The sequence below is a fragment of the Octopus bimaculoides genome, chromosome 9 (assembly GCF_001194135.2).
Source record: "Octopus bimaculoides isolate UCB-OBI-ISO-001 chromosome 9, ASM119413v2, whole genome shotgun sequence".
In the NCBI taxonomy this organism is placed as follows: domain Eukaryota; kingdom Metazoa; phylum Mollusca; class Cephalopoda; order Octopoda; family Octopodidae; genus Octopus; species Octopus bimaculoides.
The window spans coordinates 2,080,900-2,095,899 of record NC_068989.1 but is presented as its reverse complement, the minus strand read 5'-3'; positions in this window follow the sequence as shown (position 1 = coordinate 2,095,899).

Below are 15,000 nucleotides of genomic sequence, written 5' to 3'. Positions count from 1 at the left end.
CTCTCTCTCTTTCTTTCTCTCTCTCTATCTCTATCTATCTTTCTCTCTATCTATGCATCTATCTATCTTTCATTGCTCCCACCCACTACACGAGTAAATTATATGGCTGACGGTTACTGTCCACTTCAGATAGTACTTGAATGATTATTTTCTTACAGCCATTTTAAAATAAATTTTATTATTGAACAGCTTATCATAACAGTTTGTAGAAGAGGATCTCGCAGGCATCCCAACTATTCGCTAAAATTATTTTATACACAGACATTGTTTGATTGTTAAAAGTCCGTCTGTATTTGTTATGTGTGTATATATATAATTTGTTATATATTATGTTGGATATAGAAATAAAGCCATTTAAAAACTGGCATGTATTTTGCTGTGGCTTAAAACATCTATTAATAATCATATCTATATTTGAGCCAAGCCACAAATGCAATAACATGCTCAAACTCTATTTTAACGTAATTTAATGAGCCAGCTCCGTCACAGAGTCTCTCTTGATTTGGCAAGAGAATTACATGAAATGTACACGTCTGTGCAATACTCATTGTCTTACATATTAATTTCATGCATGAATAGCTCAGGGATCAACCAACTTAATGCTCATCATTGCAACTGACCGAGGATCTGTAAATATGTGCGCGTGTGTGTGTACGAGTCAGAATATGATTTCTGTTCTTAGCGGAACAGAATGATTCTCACAATTATCCTCAATATGGGGACAAATCTCCCCATATTATCTTATGTTGACATCGATGACCTGATTCATGCTTCATTGTACTAGAGAAAGCTTTAACTGTTTAGCGACACGAGTTCTCAAAGACTGAAATGGTTGCCTACAAGGTTGTATCTTTCAGCTTTTCTTTATGGTTTGGTGCACAGAAAATCTATCGCAAACTGAAAATATTAGAATGGTTTTATCATCGTTATGGAGTAAACATTCTTGAAATCAGTCGGGAGAATTATTGAAGGAATAGCAGTGTCTGCAATGAAGTAAAAACTCCCAGCATTGAGAAAATTGCCTCCAATAGTTTAGGTGAGCTGATCAGATCGTCCGAATTATAGCAGGTTTCTAAAATGAATTTTTTGTTGCCAGTTGAAAGGAAGAATGAAGGGGGACATTTCAAGGAGCTATTGAAACAGAGTCTCAAGTCCTGCATCATCAGTTGGAAAGGGCTGATGACAAAACATCTGAGGTAGATAAAATGAGTTCGTCAAAAAAATTAAGAACTTTCAAAATGAGAGAACTGAACATGTTGATGAATACAAAGGGGAAAAAAATAATACGTTGCTTACACTGGTCATTTATAAACTCTCGCGGCCACAGTTTGTGTCCAGTGTGGAATAATTTGTGTATTATATCTGGGGTTATTCAGTCATCAGCGAATCCACTTCAGAAATAGAATCACTCCAAACAGCAAAGGTTTATTTACGACGCGAACGACAGCGATGGCGACGATGAGTGTGACGTGACGGAGTGGCACAATTGGAATATAGCACCTACAAAGCAAGCCGACCTAGTAGACAACCCATCTCTCTCTTTCTCTCTCTCTCTCTCTCTCTCTCTCTCTCTCTCTCTCTCTCTCTCTCTCTCTCTCTCTCTCTCTCTCTCTCTCTCTCTCTCTCTCTGCACAGACATTTAGGAGTTATTAGCTCTGTCGTTCAACTGTTTGCAAGTCCAATTATTTGAATACGTTGTGTTAATAAATACTTAACACTCATAATTCAGTTACAACGGAACAATTAACATTTAGTATCTATAAAGAAAGATGAACAAATCTCGTTTATGAACATATTCAGTCTGGGGTGCAATTATTCACTGATTACATTCAATTTGGATGATTTTATTGCTCAATAAACGTCAAATTTGTACAACAATAAAATCACTCCGTCAAATGGCTGGCGAGGGTTGGTGCCATGGAATGGCCGCTAAGTTCATGTTAAAAGGAGACATAGGAAATCCAACACCTATTTCGTTTACTTTATCTCATTTCTCACTTCACCTCATTTCACTTTACATCGTTCATATTATTACGATTTTCAGATCATGACGAAAATAGCTCTGTGCTAATTAAGACATTTATGTATCTCAGTCGATGTCTTGATTATAATTTAATGGAAAGGAAACAGTTTTACCAATACCTTGTACCCTAACTATAGTTCATATAGGTGTGAGTGGAGAATGGAGAAGGTTGATTTATTAGGAATATGGCTCAACGGAATCCAAACATCCCGGAAGGAGACAGAGATAATAAGTAGCATACCGAAGGATGACTCACTTGTCCTATAATTCCTATATTACTTGATGTCTTTGAATCAAATTCAGTCATGCAGCAAAGCATGTCCTGTTGCACGCAGTCATGTGTCTTTTCCATGTCTACAAAGTAAGCATACATTTCCTGGCAATATTTCCACGATTTCTAGAAGACGTACAGAAGAGGAAATACCTGGTCGGTTGAGCTGTGTCCAGGACTGCCGCCACACTGTCCTTCACCAAGCTTGATGTCGACAGTTTCCCTACATCATTTTTCCAGACATCTGTTGTAGACTTTAGTAAAGGCGATCAGCAAGGAGATTTCTCTATGATTAGGGCACTTTCTCTTGTCTCCTTTTCAAAAACTATAGATCATCGCCCCTGATTGCCTTTGTTTTGTGTCTTTCTATTGGTTCAAGCCACTTAGCATACATTCTTCAGCCAGAGAATACCTTGTTTATTCAAGGCTTCTAACATCCCAAGCCAAATTTCATCATCTCCAAATTTCATCATGTCACATTTGAGCACTTTAATCGTCTCTACGACTTCCAGCCTCTGAAGAAGGAAGCTTCTTGGCGAGGAAACAAGTCTATCCTTTCAGGCAGGCGGTACCCTGAAATGCAAAAAGTTGTTGCGGGAATAGTAAAAATTTCCAAGACAAAATCATGGGATGAAAACTGACTATAGACCAGGGGTGGGATAATTTTTTAGTGCGACAGGCAAAAATTTCCAAAGAAAAAGTTCCGCGGGCGGATCACAACTTCTAACTCTTATATCTGTGTAATATATCTATGTATATCTATTCGATATACATTAATAATATCTATATATACATTAATATACATTAATAATATCTATATATATACATTAATAAAGATAAGTTTAACACATTGACCGCCAGACAGGCAGACAGACAGACAGACAGACAGACAGGCAGACAGGCAGGCAGGCAGGCAGGCAGGCAGGCAGGCAGACAGGCAGACAGACAGGCAGACAGACAGACAGGCAGGCAGATAGACGTGTATTAAAACATATAAATGTGTGTTTTCCTTGAACTGGCTTATGGCGTTTACATTATATTTAATTATAGCAAATGTCATGGAATAAAAGGTATTTTAATATCTTCTGCTCATCCACCCTTTCCATGCTTAAGCTTCAAATAATTTCCTTGGTGTACCTTCTTCATATTCATACGCAAACGCTAGAAACAACCGATACTGCAAATACAACTACAACACCGACCACGTTCTACTCGATCAGGCTCATCTCGAATTCTCTTGCAACAGCATTATGAATATAATGGTTAATTGAATTATCTGTTTCGCACTTTCTACCTCGAGTCTCTCCAATAAAATAATCGATGTCTTTTGACATAAGAAGTGTATATATATTCCCCAGATATTATAGTGAAAGAAAAAAGAGGAAAAAAGATATCAAAATAGAATTTAGTAAGAAACACTAGGACAATTGTCTGTAAGTTATTATATCTCATTCTTTCACATTCTGCCCGTCTCTTTCTCTCTCTATCTCTCTCTCTCTCTCTCTCTCTCTCTCTCTCTCTCTCTCTCTCTCTCTCTCTCTCTCTCTCTTACCTTCTCTGTCTGTCTGTCTGTCTGTCTATGTCTGTCTCTGTCTCTCTGTCTCTGTCTCTCTCTCTCTCCCTCTCTCTCTGTCTCTTCATATACATATATATGTCACATATGCATATATATATATATATATACGTATAAATGTTAGTATGTACATAGACGTATGTATATATGCATATATATATATATATATATATATATATATATATATATATATATATATATATATATATATATATATATATATATATATATGTATATATATATTATTTGTATTATTATATGATTGAACGCCACGCGTCCTCTTCCAAGTAAGTTTTATCTACATATATATATACATAGATACATACTTACAGACACACATGCACACACACACACACAAACACACACACACACACGCACACACACATCACACATATACATAGTTCTTGCGTTTTCACGATTACTATTTTCTCTGATTTTGTTAATCATGTGTTCGTTTATTCGATTACTTACTATTTTTCCGATTTCAAACACACACACACACACACACACACACACACACACACACACACACACACACAAAACGGATGAACACTCATGCATACAGTCGTATATAGCTTTCGACCTCTATTTATATATCAATATATAATATACATTTATGCATGAATATATAAATATATATGTATCTGTGTGTGTGTGTCTGTCGGTGAGTATGTATCTATGTGTGCATGTATGTATGCATATATGTACGTATGCATGTGTGCATGTTTGCATGCATGTATGTATATACGCGTGCATGTATGTATGCATGCGTGCATGTATGTATGTATGCATGTATGTATGTCTGTATGTATGGATGCATGCATGCATGCATATATGTGTGTATGTATGTATGTATGTATGCATGTATGTATTATGCATGTATGTATGTATGTATGCATGTCTAAAATAACATTAGGATTTCGGAATTTGAATTACGTGAGAAATGTCGAAATTTATGAACCAGTTAACAAAAAATATATAAACAAACAACTAATATAAGCAAACAAAGTAATAATGAAATATTTCATGAAACAAAATTATGTAAAATTTATTTGTTTATATTTATGTTTGTTTATATTGGTTTTAATATAGATTTTAATGAAGGACGTCATTTTCTTTAGAGAGCTTTGAAAATATAGGAAAACAGCATTATTTACAACAGCAATGACAAGGCGGCGAACATCATGAAGAAGACGACGTGAGACAAGAAGAAAAGCAAGAACAAACACAAAGAAGAAAAAGAAATGAAGAGAAAGAACATAAAGAAGGAAAATAATGGAAGAAAATTAAGAAGTAGAGTATTATTTGCAAAAAAAAAACAAGAAAGACGAAGATGGGTGTGTAAACAACAAACAGATGTATTAGTTTAACGCTCGGGAAGTGAGAAAGTTTTTACGTTTCGAGCCTACGCTCTTCAACAGAAAGGATCACATATATTAAAAACAGAAATACAACAAAATTATAACGGACAAAATAATTAAGTAGAATCTACAACTATCGAAATATATACCTATATATCTCAAATAATATCAATCCAAACACACACACACACACACACACACATCATATGTATATATTCTTTGATATGTTTATGGTATTTTTGTTATAATCATCTTCAAGTAAATGCCTTCAAAGTTCAAATTTCACATATTACTACTGCATGATCGCCCAGTAACACGATACACCTATTTCATGCAACACAGTTTTTCTACGGACCATGGTATCATGTGTGTAATTTATAATTTCATTATTACATATATGATATATGTATATCAAATATAATGCATATATATCACATATGTAATACAAAAACACCTCGTAGACCGTGACGGAAACTGAAAGAAGCTCGTCGTGTGTCTATGTATGTGTATATACATAAATATATATGTAAATACATGCATATACTTATATAAGCACGCATTCATACACACGATGCGCGCATACCTCAAGCACACACACACATACACACACGAACATATCTACAGAATACAATCATACATATATACATACACAGATGCATACAAACAAGCATCCATACAATGTATTGTACCAGTTTTGGTTCTTTGTGCCATGCAAGAGTACCATTCAATGTTTGTTTTCGTTGTGCATCGTGATTTGTATATGAAAACTCCCTTTTCTAGTCGTTACAGCCTTGTAACATTTGTATATTATTTGTCTTCTATAATAATAATAATGAAATATAAACTCCCACAAAAATATATTTTAAAAAATGGTATGAGCACTGTTGAAGGAGAAATGGTTGGAAAATGCCAGATTTAAGGATTAGCTTCAACAAGAGACACGTGATAAAGAAACTAGTTATTGTAAATGCAGCACCATTACTCTGAGAATTGCAGATATTTCCATACCAATGAAACAGACAACTCCATTAAAACATAAGAAATTCTTTGAAGTGGCTATATCTGGATATTTCTCAATAAATGTTGAAACACAGTCACCAGAGAGTCTACAACCGGACTGTTTATTGTTGACTGAACATAATATTCCCTTTGCAAATGTTGATCGTGTTGTGATGGTGTGTACGAGAGCGTTTCCTGATAGTAAGATTGCAGATAAATTATCAATGAAAACAAAAATTTTATATCTTATTCAAGATGGAATAGCGTTTTTTAATGAGAAAATAGCGATAACGGATATCTGTGAGACGGAAAAAGCTCTCAATCATAAGTGATGAAACTAGTGATATTTCAGTGACCTACATTTTGTCTACAGTTAGAAGATACTTTTACTTGAAGAAGCTTGATGCCGTAGACAATTCGGTTAAATTTTCCATGCATGAAAAAGATATGTTCCTCTAAAACATATTTGATTTGCAATAATGGTTCTTCCATGACGGGTGCAAAAGTGCATTTTAAAACTAATTGAAACCTGATGTGCATATCATCTTTCCCTCAGACACATTTTGCATATTTTGAATGAAAAATTATACGCAGGCATTATTTTGTAGTTAAGAAGCCCGTTTGCAACCACGCAGTTTCGAGTTCAGTTCCACTGTGTGGCCCTTTGGGCAACTGTCTTTGGTTGATCAATATTTTGTGAGTGAATATGAATCATCTATATATATATATATATATATATATGTGTGTGTGTATATATATATATATATATATATTCTTTCTTTTCATTTATTCTTTTATTTGTTTCAGTCATTTAACTGCGGCCATGCTGTAGCACCGCCTTTAGTCGAACAAATCGAATCCAGGACTTATTCTTTGTAAGCCTAGTACTTATTCTATCGGTATCTTTCGCCGAACCGCTAAGTTACGGGGACGTAGACACGCCACCATCGGTTGTCAAGCGATGGTGGAGGGACAAATATATATATATATATATATATATATACGACGGGCTTCTTTCTATCCACCAAATCCACTCACAAGGCTTTGGTCGGCCCGAGGCTATAGTAGAAGACAATTGCCCAAGGTGCCTCGCAGTGGAACTGAACCAGGAACCATGTGGTTGGTAGGCAAGCTACTTACCACACAGCCACTCCTGCGCCTATAGGTTGTGTATTTGTACTTACATATATATATAACTATTTTGTGTATATGTGTAGACAGACAGACAGGCAAACAGACAGACAGACAGACAGACAGACAGACAGACAGACAGACAGACAGACAGACAGACAGACAAACAGACAGACAGATAGATAGATAGATAGATAGATAGATAGATAGATAGATAGATAGATAGATAGATAACCAAGCATTACGAATACACAGAATAAATAAAGTTGAAACCTTATTAAAGTTAGTCGCATACAAATTAAATCATTTCCCTGTTTACCACAAAACTGAATTTATTCAGCAATAGTAACTCGATTATTCGACTGAAGATGATACACACAGCTTAATACGGGTATATATGACGTGTCGACGAGAATGTTATATGTAATTAGCGGTTATTCAAATAAATGAAATATGTTAAATGTATTTTTTTCTAAAGATAGAATTAAACGAATCAAAGAGTGTATTACTGCATGTAATGACCCGAAGTAAAATAATATGATTCCTTTATGAGAAGGAAATACGTGAAATCTATAAAGAATATGGTACAATTAATGTTGCAAGATAGTTGATATAGCTAAACTAAATTATAGAGGAAGTCGAATGTCTAACAGGTTAATAACCTAGATTGATAATGTCATTTATCACTGACTTATCGTTGAGTACTGATACATTCATCATTGATCCGAGATAACACGGACCGCTCAATTGTGAGCCATTTTATGCTTATCATGACGACCAAAATCGCACCTCAGCGACCATCCACAATGAACAGGAAAACTTGGAGTGTCGGAACGAAACCATTTTTTTTTTTGTCCCCCACGTTCTATTATTCATTTATCAATGATTCATTTAATCGGGGGTTTTTTTCTTTGGAACCAAACAACCGCGGGAAACAAATAAAAGAATATATATATATATACTTTATTTAAATAAAGCATATTACTCTACCTCTGGTATTTGAGTACTCTTTTTTCCACCTTGTTGCACATTTCATGTGCTTACTCCGGTACATATATATATATATATATATATATATATATATATATATATACGTACGCACGTACGTACGTACCTACATACATACATCTGTGTTGTGTGCGTGTGTGTGTATGCGCACGCATGTATTTATGTATGTGTATGTGTGTGTGTATGTATGTATATATATATATATGTGTGTGTGTGTGTGTATGTATATGTATATATATATATGTATATATATATATTTGTATATATTTATATATATGCATTTATATACACACACACATATATGTATATATATATTTATTTATATATGTATAGGGACGATATATACATGTATATGAATACATAGGATGTATATATACACCTGCATGCATCTATGCACTATGACCATTTCTTGAATTGCCCAAAGGCTCAAATACTTAAGCAAGCGCGAAATCCTTGGCTCACCAAAGCAGCGCTGAGCGCCTTTCTTTATTTAGCGTAGTATCATGCACTAACTGCGTAGCGCAATGGTTCCTAGTCTTTTGTACCACGGCGCCCCTTTACACATTTCACAAACACCGCCATTACGTTTTGTAGAAAATAACCAGTAACAGATTATCTTACTTTAGCGAAAGCTAATTTCGTGCAGTGGTTAATTCTCTCTATTTTCTTACCGTATCCAATCTAACGTGTGTCTCCTTTTTGATGTCTGTGCGAATTAGGGCCGCAATGTTTCAATTTTTTATGGGGATTATTACGAAACATAAGGACTCGCATAATGACATTATATTGAACTTCGGTGCATACTAAATTGTGTTTCTTCCTATTCACTGATAAGACAATGTTCCACCGAGGTTCTAACCCTGACAAAAGAAGTTTTCATTTTGAAAATGGTTAATCTTTAAGTACTGTACCTGGCTTAAATATTTTATTTCTAAGAAAAATTCCTCTCAACACTCTGCACCGCTTCATATTTTTCTGTCTCCTTCTCAGCTTCCAAATCCCGAAAGAACAACTGGAATCATTCAACCACGGTAGTGTTTGAATATATTCTTAAGTGCACTATTTCGTCAATTGCAGCAGCTTCCAAGTTTCACCACTAATTCAGTTCTCAACTGTATTGCAAACTGTTAATAGTTTTAAAAAGGACACCTCCTCAGCTACACTTGGGCATTAAATAATTTGAGATTTGGTTCAGTAGAAAAAAGTTACATCAAAATATGTTAGTCCTCAAGTGGGCAGTAAGGCAGATATTCATCTTCAACAATTTTTTTAATTTTAAATTAAAACTATACTTTTCTTAGGCCTAAATGATAGAAAAATGCATGCGGAATTCGGAATCGTTAGTCGCATTGAACAAAAATTAGTAGAAAAACAGTTATGATGTAAAATATTACGAAATTTAATGTCAGTAAGTAAGGAAGTAAGAAGTAACGCCTAAGAAATAAGAATAAAGAATATATTTCTAAAATGAATGCTTACATTCTTAGGCGGCGAGCACGCAGAAATGTTAGCGCTCCGAGCAAAATTCTTAGCGGTCTTTACGTTTTGAGTTCAAATTTCGCCGACGTCGACTTTGACGTACAGATTATTTAATTCATTTTTTTTTTTTAACTAAACACTTTCAAACTTCCGATACTGGTAGAGTGTGTCACATAGAACAGGGTTTACTCTTAACGTTTTTGACGTTAATTAGAAGAACTGGCATTCTTTGCTGCAATATTTTAAGAAAAAGGTTTCTTATTCTTTACTTTACGAGAAGTAATGGTTTGTCCTATACTTTTACAGGTGTAATACCTTGTCCTATACTTTTACTGGTGTATTAACTTGTCCTGCACTTTTCCAGGTTTATGATCTTAAGAATATGACTTTTCATGCTCGCATTTTACCATGTAATAGAATATGTGTTCTGTGGGTTGTGTTATATAATTGAGCAGTGACTGTGCAACGTAAGCTGTATGACTTGTTATTGTATCGATTATCGATTATGTAAGCGTATTTGTTGAGCTATTTTATTGGGTGATGAATGGATAGAGTATGTGTTGTGTGAAGCTGTTTTATTTTGTCTGGTGAGGGCTTCATCGATTATTTGTTATGCAAATTGTTTTATATTGAATATACGCTGTGTGTATGGCGCAGATACGAGTGTATTGTGTTGTCATATTTTATGTAATGGCCAACACAGAAATTGTTCTTGTTATTTCGTATTTGCACAGCAGTTGTGTAAGTGATTCTGTCGATTATGTTTTCTGAACATCAAACAGTTACCTATGCATATATCGTCAGCATATATCGTCAGCATATATCGTCAGCATATATCGTCAGCATATATCGTCAAGCTCTCACTGTACCGAGAAGAATATTTTTTATATAATATCAAAAGGTTTATTGTTGCAGTGATTATAGCAAGTCATTTGGTGATATGATAGTTTTCCAGTTATGTATCCAGTGAACTTATAATTCCTTTCATAATAGGAATTACTATTATCTTACCGCAATGACAAAGCTTTTTAGTTCCCACTTTAGGTCCTGGTATTTATCTATCTTCTCGTTGCTTTTTTTCTTTCACCCTAGAGTCAAATGGATAGATAATGTTTTTCTCTAATACAACGATATCTGATTGTGCGTTTAGGTTTTCCTGTTCATAAAATAGTTGTTCGATTTCAACAACTTTAATGAGTGTGGGTTCATATCACTTGGCTGTATATATAGTATTGTAAGTTTTAAACAACTACTACTGTATAACTGAGGTAATTTTGTCCCCAAGCAGCCTTTGCAATGTTTTTGTAGAGAGTTCTTATTACCCTAATAGTAAGTGGTGAGATAAATGAATCTCTGATATTAAGTCTCTTTTCTGGAGATGTATCCTTTTTATCTAAATGCCTTCTCATTATTCGCATAGTTGAGGCCTTCTTATTCAGTTGTTATTATAGTACCTCCTGCGTTTTACCTTTCTTTAAGTAGTCTCTAAGTCCAAGTGCTTTTGTTCTTTATTCTTCAAGAACATTCCTCGCCATTTCTTTTTTCGTTCAGTCTGTCTTCCCTGTTTTGGAGAGTATTTTCTTTCTCTATTTCGGTTTTTATGTTGTCATTACTTTCGTGATTCTCACAATTTCTACATTTTCTTATTCATTCTTGTATAAACAGTTTTTCCCTAAGACAAATCAATATTCAACATAAAACAAACTCTTTCCACTATTAATGTGTTTCATATACACTTAATATATTGTACATGGCAGAATCTTCCTAGTTTTTCCTTTATCGATATTTTGTAGTTGTACGCCAGGCGAAATACTTAGTATTTCATCTGTCTTTACATTCTGAGTTCAAATTCCGCCAAGGTCGACTTTGCCTTTCATCCTTTCGGGGTCGATAAATTAAGTACCAGTTGCGTACCGTGGTCGATCTAATCTACTGGCCCCCTCCTCCAAAATTTCGGGCCTTATGCCTAGAGTAGAAAAGAATATTTTATAGTTTATAGTTGTTGGTTGTTCTACCTGATGATAGCTCACTTTTTCATTTAGTAGTAAGTTCACAACTGTGAAAGCATAAAGGTGATGGGTAACATCACCCTGGAACTTTTTATGCACTCAGATTTCAGCGTGTCCCTCTTTTTACCCTTTACGCAATCAGTTTCACAAACTCCTAAATAAATATATGCATTTTCATTATTCATTTGTTCTTTTTTTATATTCTTACCTGTTAATAGAAAAGAAAAGAATCTGACAATTTTTTCAGACAATTCGCGCCACTTCATGTCAGGCATACCAAATTTGATTTTTGTAATGCCTCATAGAGCCTTATTCCACTCATTGTATTTAACCATAGTTCCGCAGAATCATAGCTTTCCTGAGGTTAAATGACGATTTACACTTTGTACCAAAACTGAGTATCCACTGACATACTTTTTCAACGCAGTAACTATTGCCTTTTATTGTGACCGGTGGATTGAAGGAAGTAAGAAACTGCGAATCAGGCCCTCTCTGTCCGGCATAAAATAGCAGGCAAATCATTCTCAGGTCATATACGTTAGGCTTTCATACAATACAGTAAGTTGAAACTTTCAATAAACCGAAATTATCTGTTCAATCAGTTGAAACTTTCAATAAACCGAAATTATCTGTTCAATCAGTAAACAAAATTCTTTCAAGGGCTTAAAATCTAAATACAACCAACAAGGGAGAGAACTCCATTTATATGAGCCAATCGATATTTTCCCAACAATTAAACATTTGAATCTTTTTTTAGCAACAAATGAAGGCATAATGAATAATTGTCTTTAGGACACGCCCTACTTGAAAGAAAGCAGGGAATGTTTACGGTTGGGAGGAATTGTTTTGATTATAGGTCCTTGATCGGGGTTGAGACTAAAAAATGATAACCTATAGTACTGTTCTGTTGAGATTAGAATACTTACTTAAAGAACACCACTCAATATGTTTATATACATTTACTATAATCTAACCTAACTCTATCGCTACCATGTGTTTACAATCTACAATATTTGCTTTTGCTCAGTCTCTAGATACACCGGACACAGAAGTGGTTTTCAGACGATGATTACATTTCAAATGGCCCTCAAACACATTATATTTCAGTCTCAAATAATAAATTACTCTTAGCATTCTTATATAGTTTGTCGTTTTTCTTCGTCTTCTTTACCTTCATACTCACCTTTTCTTCTCTTTTTTCAACTTTTTTTCTGATTCTTTTCTGTTCTTCTTTTTATTGTTCGTCTTTTCCTTCTGTTTCTATTTCCTCTTGTTCTTCTTTGCCTGTCTTTTTCCTTCTTGTGCTTTCTTTATCATTCTCTTTCTTCTATTCCACTTGTTCTTAACAATGATATAATTAATCATACTTGTTCGACACCCGATATTCAAGGGCTGCCGCGAAGAAGGAACAACGTTAATGTATTGTCTTCAAATCCTTCATTTTTTTATTAATAGTCACGTCATTTTTTTAAATGTACTGAAAAGTTGAACTTTTACACTAAAATTCAACTTGAAGTTGATGAAACATATCGTGTGAGAAGAAAAAATTTGCATTCATCTCTTTTCAGCCATATTCATTACATTACATTTGTCTAATATTAAAGCTACAAGGTAGAAGACAAACATTTTCCTAATCAAAGGAAGACGCCTATAACTGCTCCCATTACCAAGTCATTTACGTTCTTGGCTCAAATCGTTAAGGTCAATGGTGTATATTTATATTTATGGTTTCAGTATTTAGTTTAATTCAGACTTATCTTCATCTAATAATTACAATCAATAATAAGAAAATAGTATTTTGCTCAAGAACACAACACAATTTTGTTGTGGATTAACAATGCTACCAATGGTTTCGTGTGGAAAGCATTTCCACAATATTCAAGCGATCCACTTAAAAATTCTGATAATCGCCTTCCTTTTTGGAATAGATAGATAGATAGATAGATAGATAGATAGATAGATAGATAGATAGATAGATAGATAGATAGATAGATAGAATGATTTCAACTGTAATTATTCATACAGTTATTCAGTTCAAATGATTTAAGAGTTATATTTCTCTTTCAACCATTCACCACGTGACAAACCTATGTTAAATGATACTGACCTGATCCACATCCCCTCTATAAAAAACAAAGGATATTTAGTAGAGGGAAACTAGCATGATCACACTCCCGGTGGTTCTGCGGTAAGAAGTTTCATTCCCAACCACATGGTTCCGGGTTCAGTCCCGCTGCGTGGTGACTTGGGCAAGTGCCTGATACTATACTCTCGAACTGTACAAAGCCTTGCGAGTGGATTTGGCTGGCGGAAACTGAAAGAAACCCGTTGTATATGTATCTGTGTGCGTATGTGTCTGTGTTTGTCTCCCACCATCGCTTCATAACCGATGTTGGTGTGTTTACGCTCTTGTAACTTAGCGACTTGGCAAAAAGATCCAATAGAGTAAATACCAGGCTTAAACAAAATAAGTAGTAGGGTCGATTCGTCCGACTAAAAATTCTTCGAGCCGCTGCCCCGGCATGGCCGCAGTCTAATGACTTAAACAAGGCAAAGACAAAAAATCTTTTTAACGTTAAAGTTTAGTCGCTTTTTTATGAACTTCCCATGCGAAGTGTCCCAATTATTTTTATTCGATTACCAGTGATCCATGAAGACGGAATATTGCAAATATACGAGTTTGCAAATACGTGCACATTCGTGCACGCGTGTATGCCTACGTGAATGCATGTGTGTGCCTACGTGAATGCATGTGTGTGCCTACGTGAATGCATGTGTGTGCCTACGTGAATGCATGTGTGTGCCTACGTGAATGCATGTGTGTGCATGCATTTGTGTGTATGTGTGTTTGGTATGTTTCTTTTTTCAACAAATCGCGCATAATAGACATCATGTAACTTTAACGTTCACGTGCTCACCAGAAAGATCCACATTAACTATGATTTCAACCAATGACAAGGTTAAATATCATTTCTTTCCAATTCGCTAGAGTCTGCAGTCGACCGGACATCCGGCTGTACGAACCAGTAGTCCTAAAGTGTAATTGGCATTTATTTACCTTACACATGAATATACATACATCAATCTGTATACACTTCAAACACAATGATGTGTATGTGTGTGTGTATATATATATATATATATAT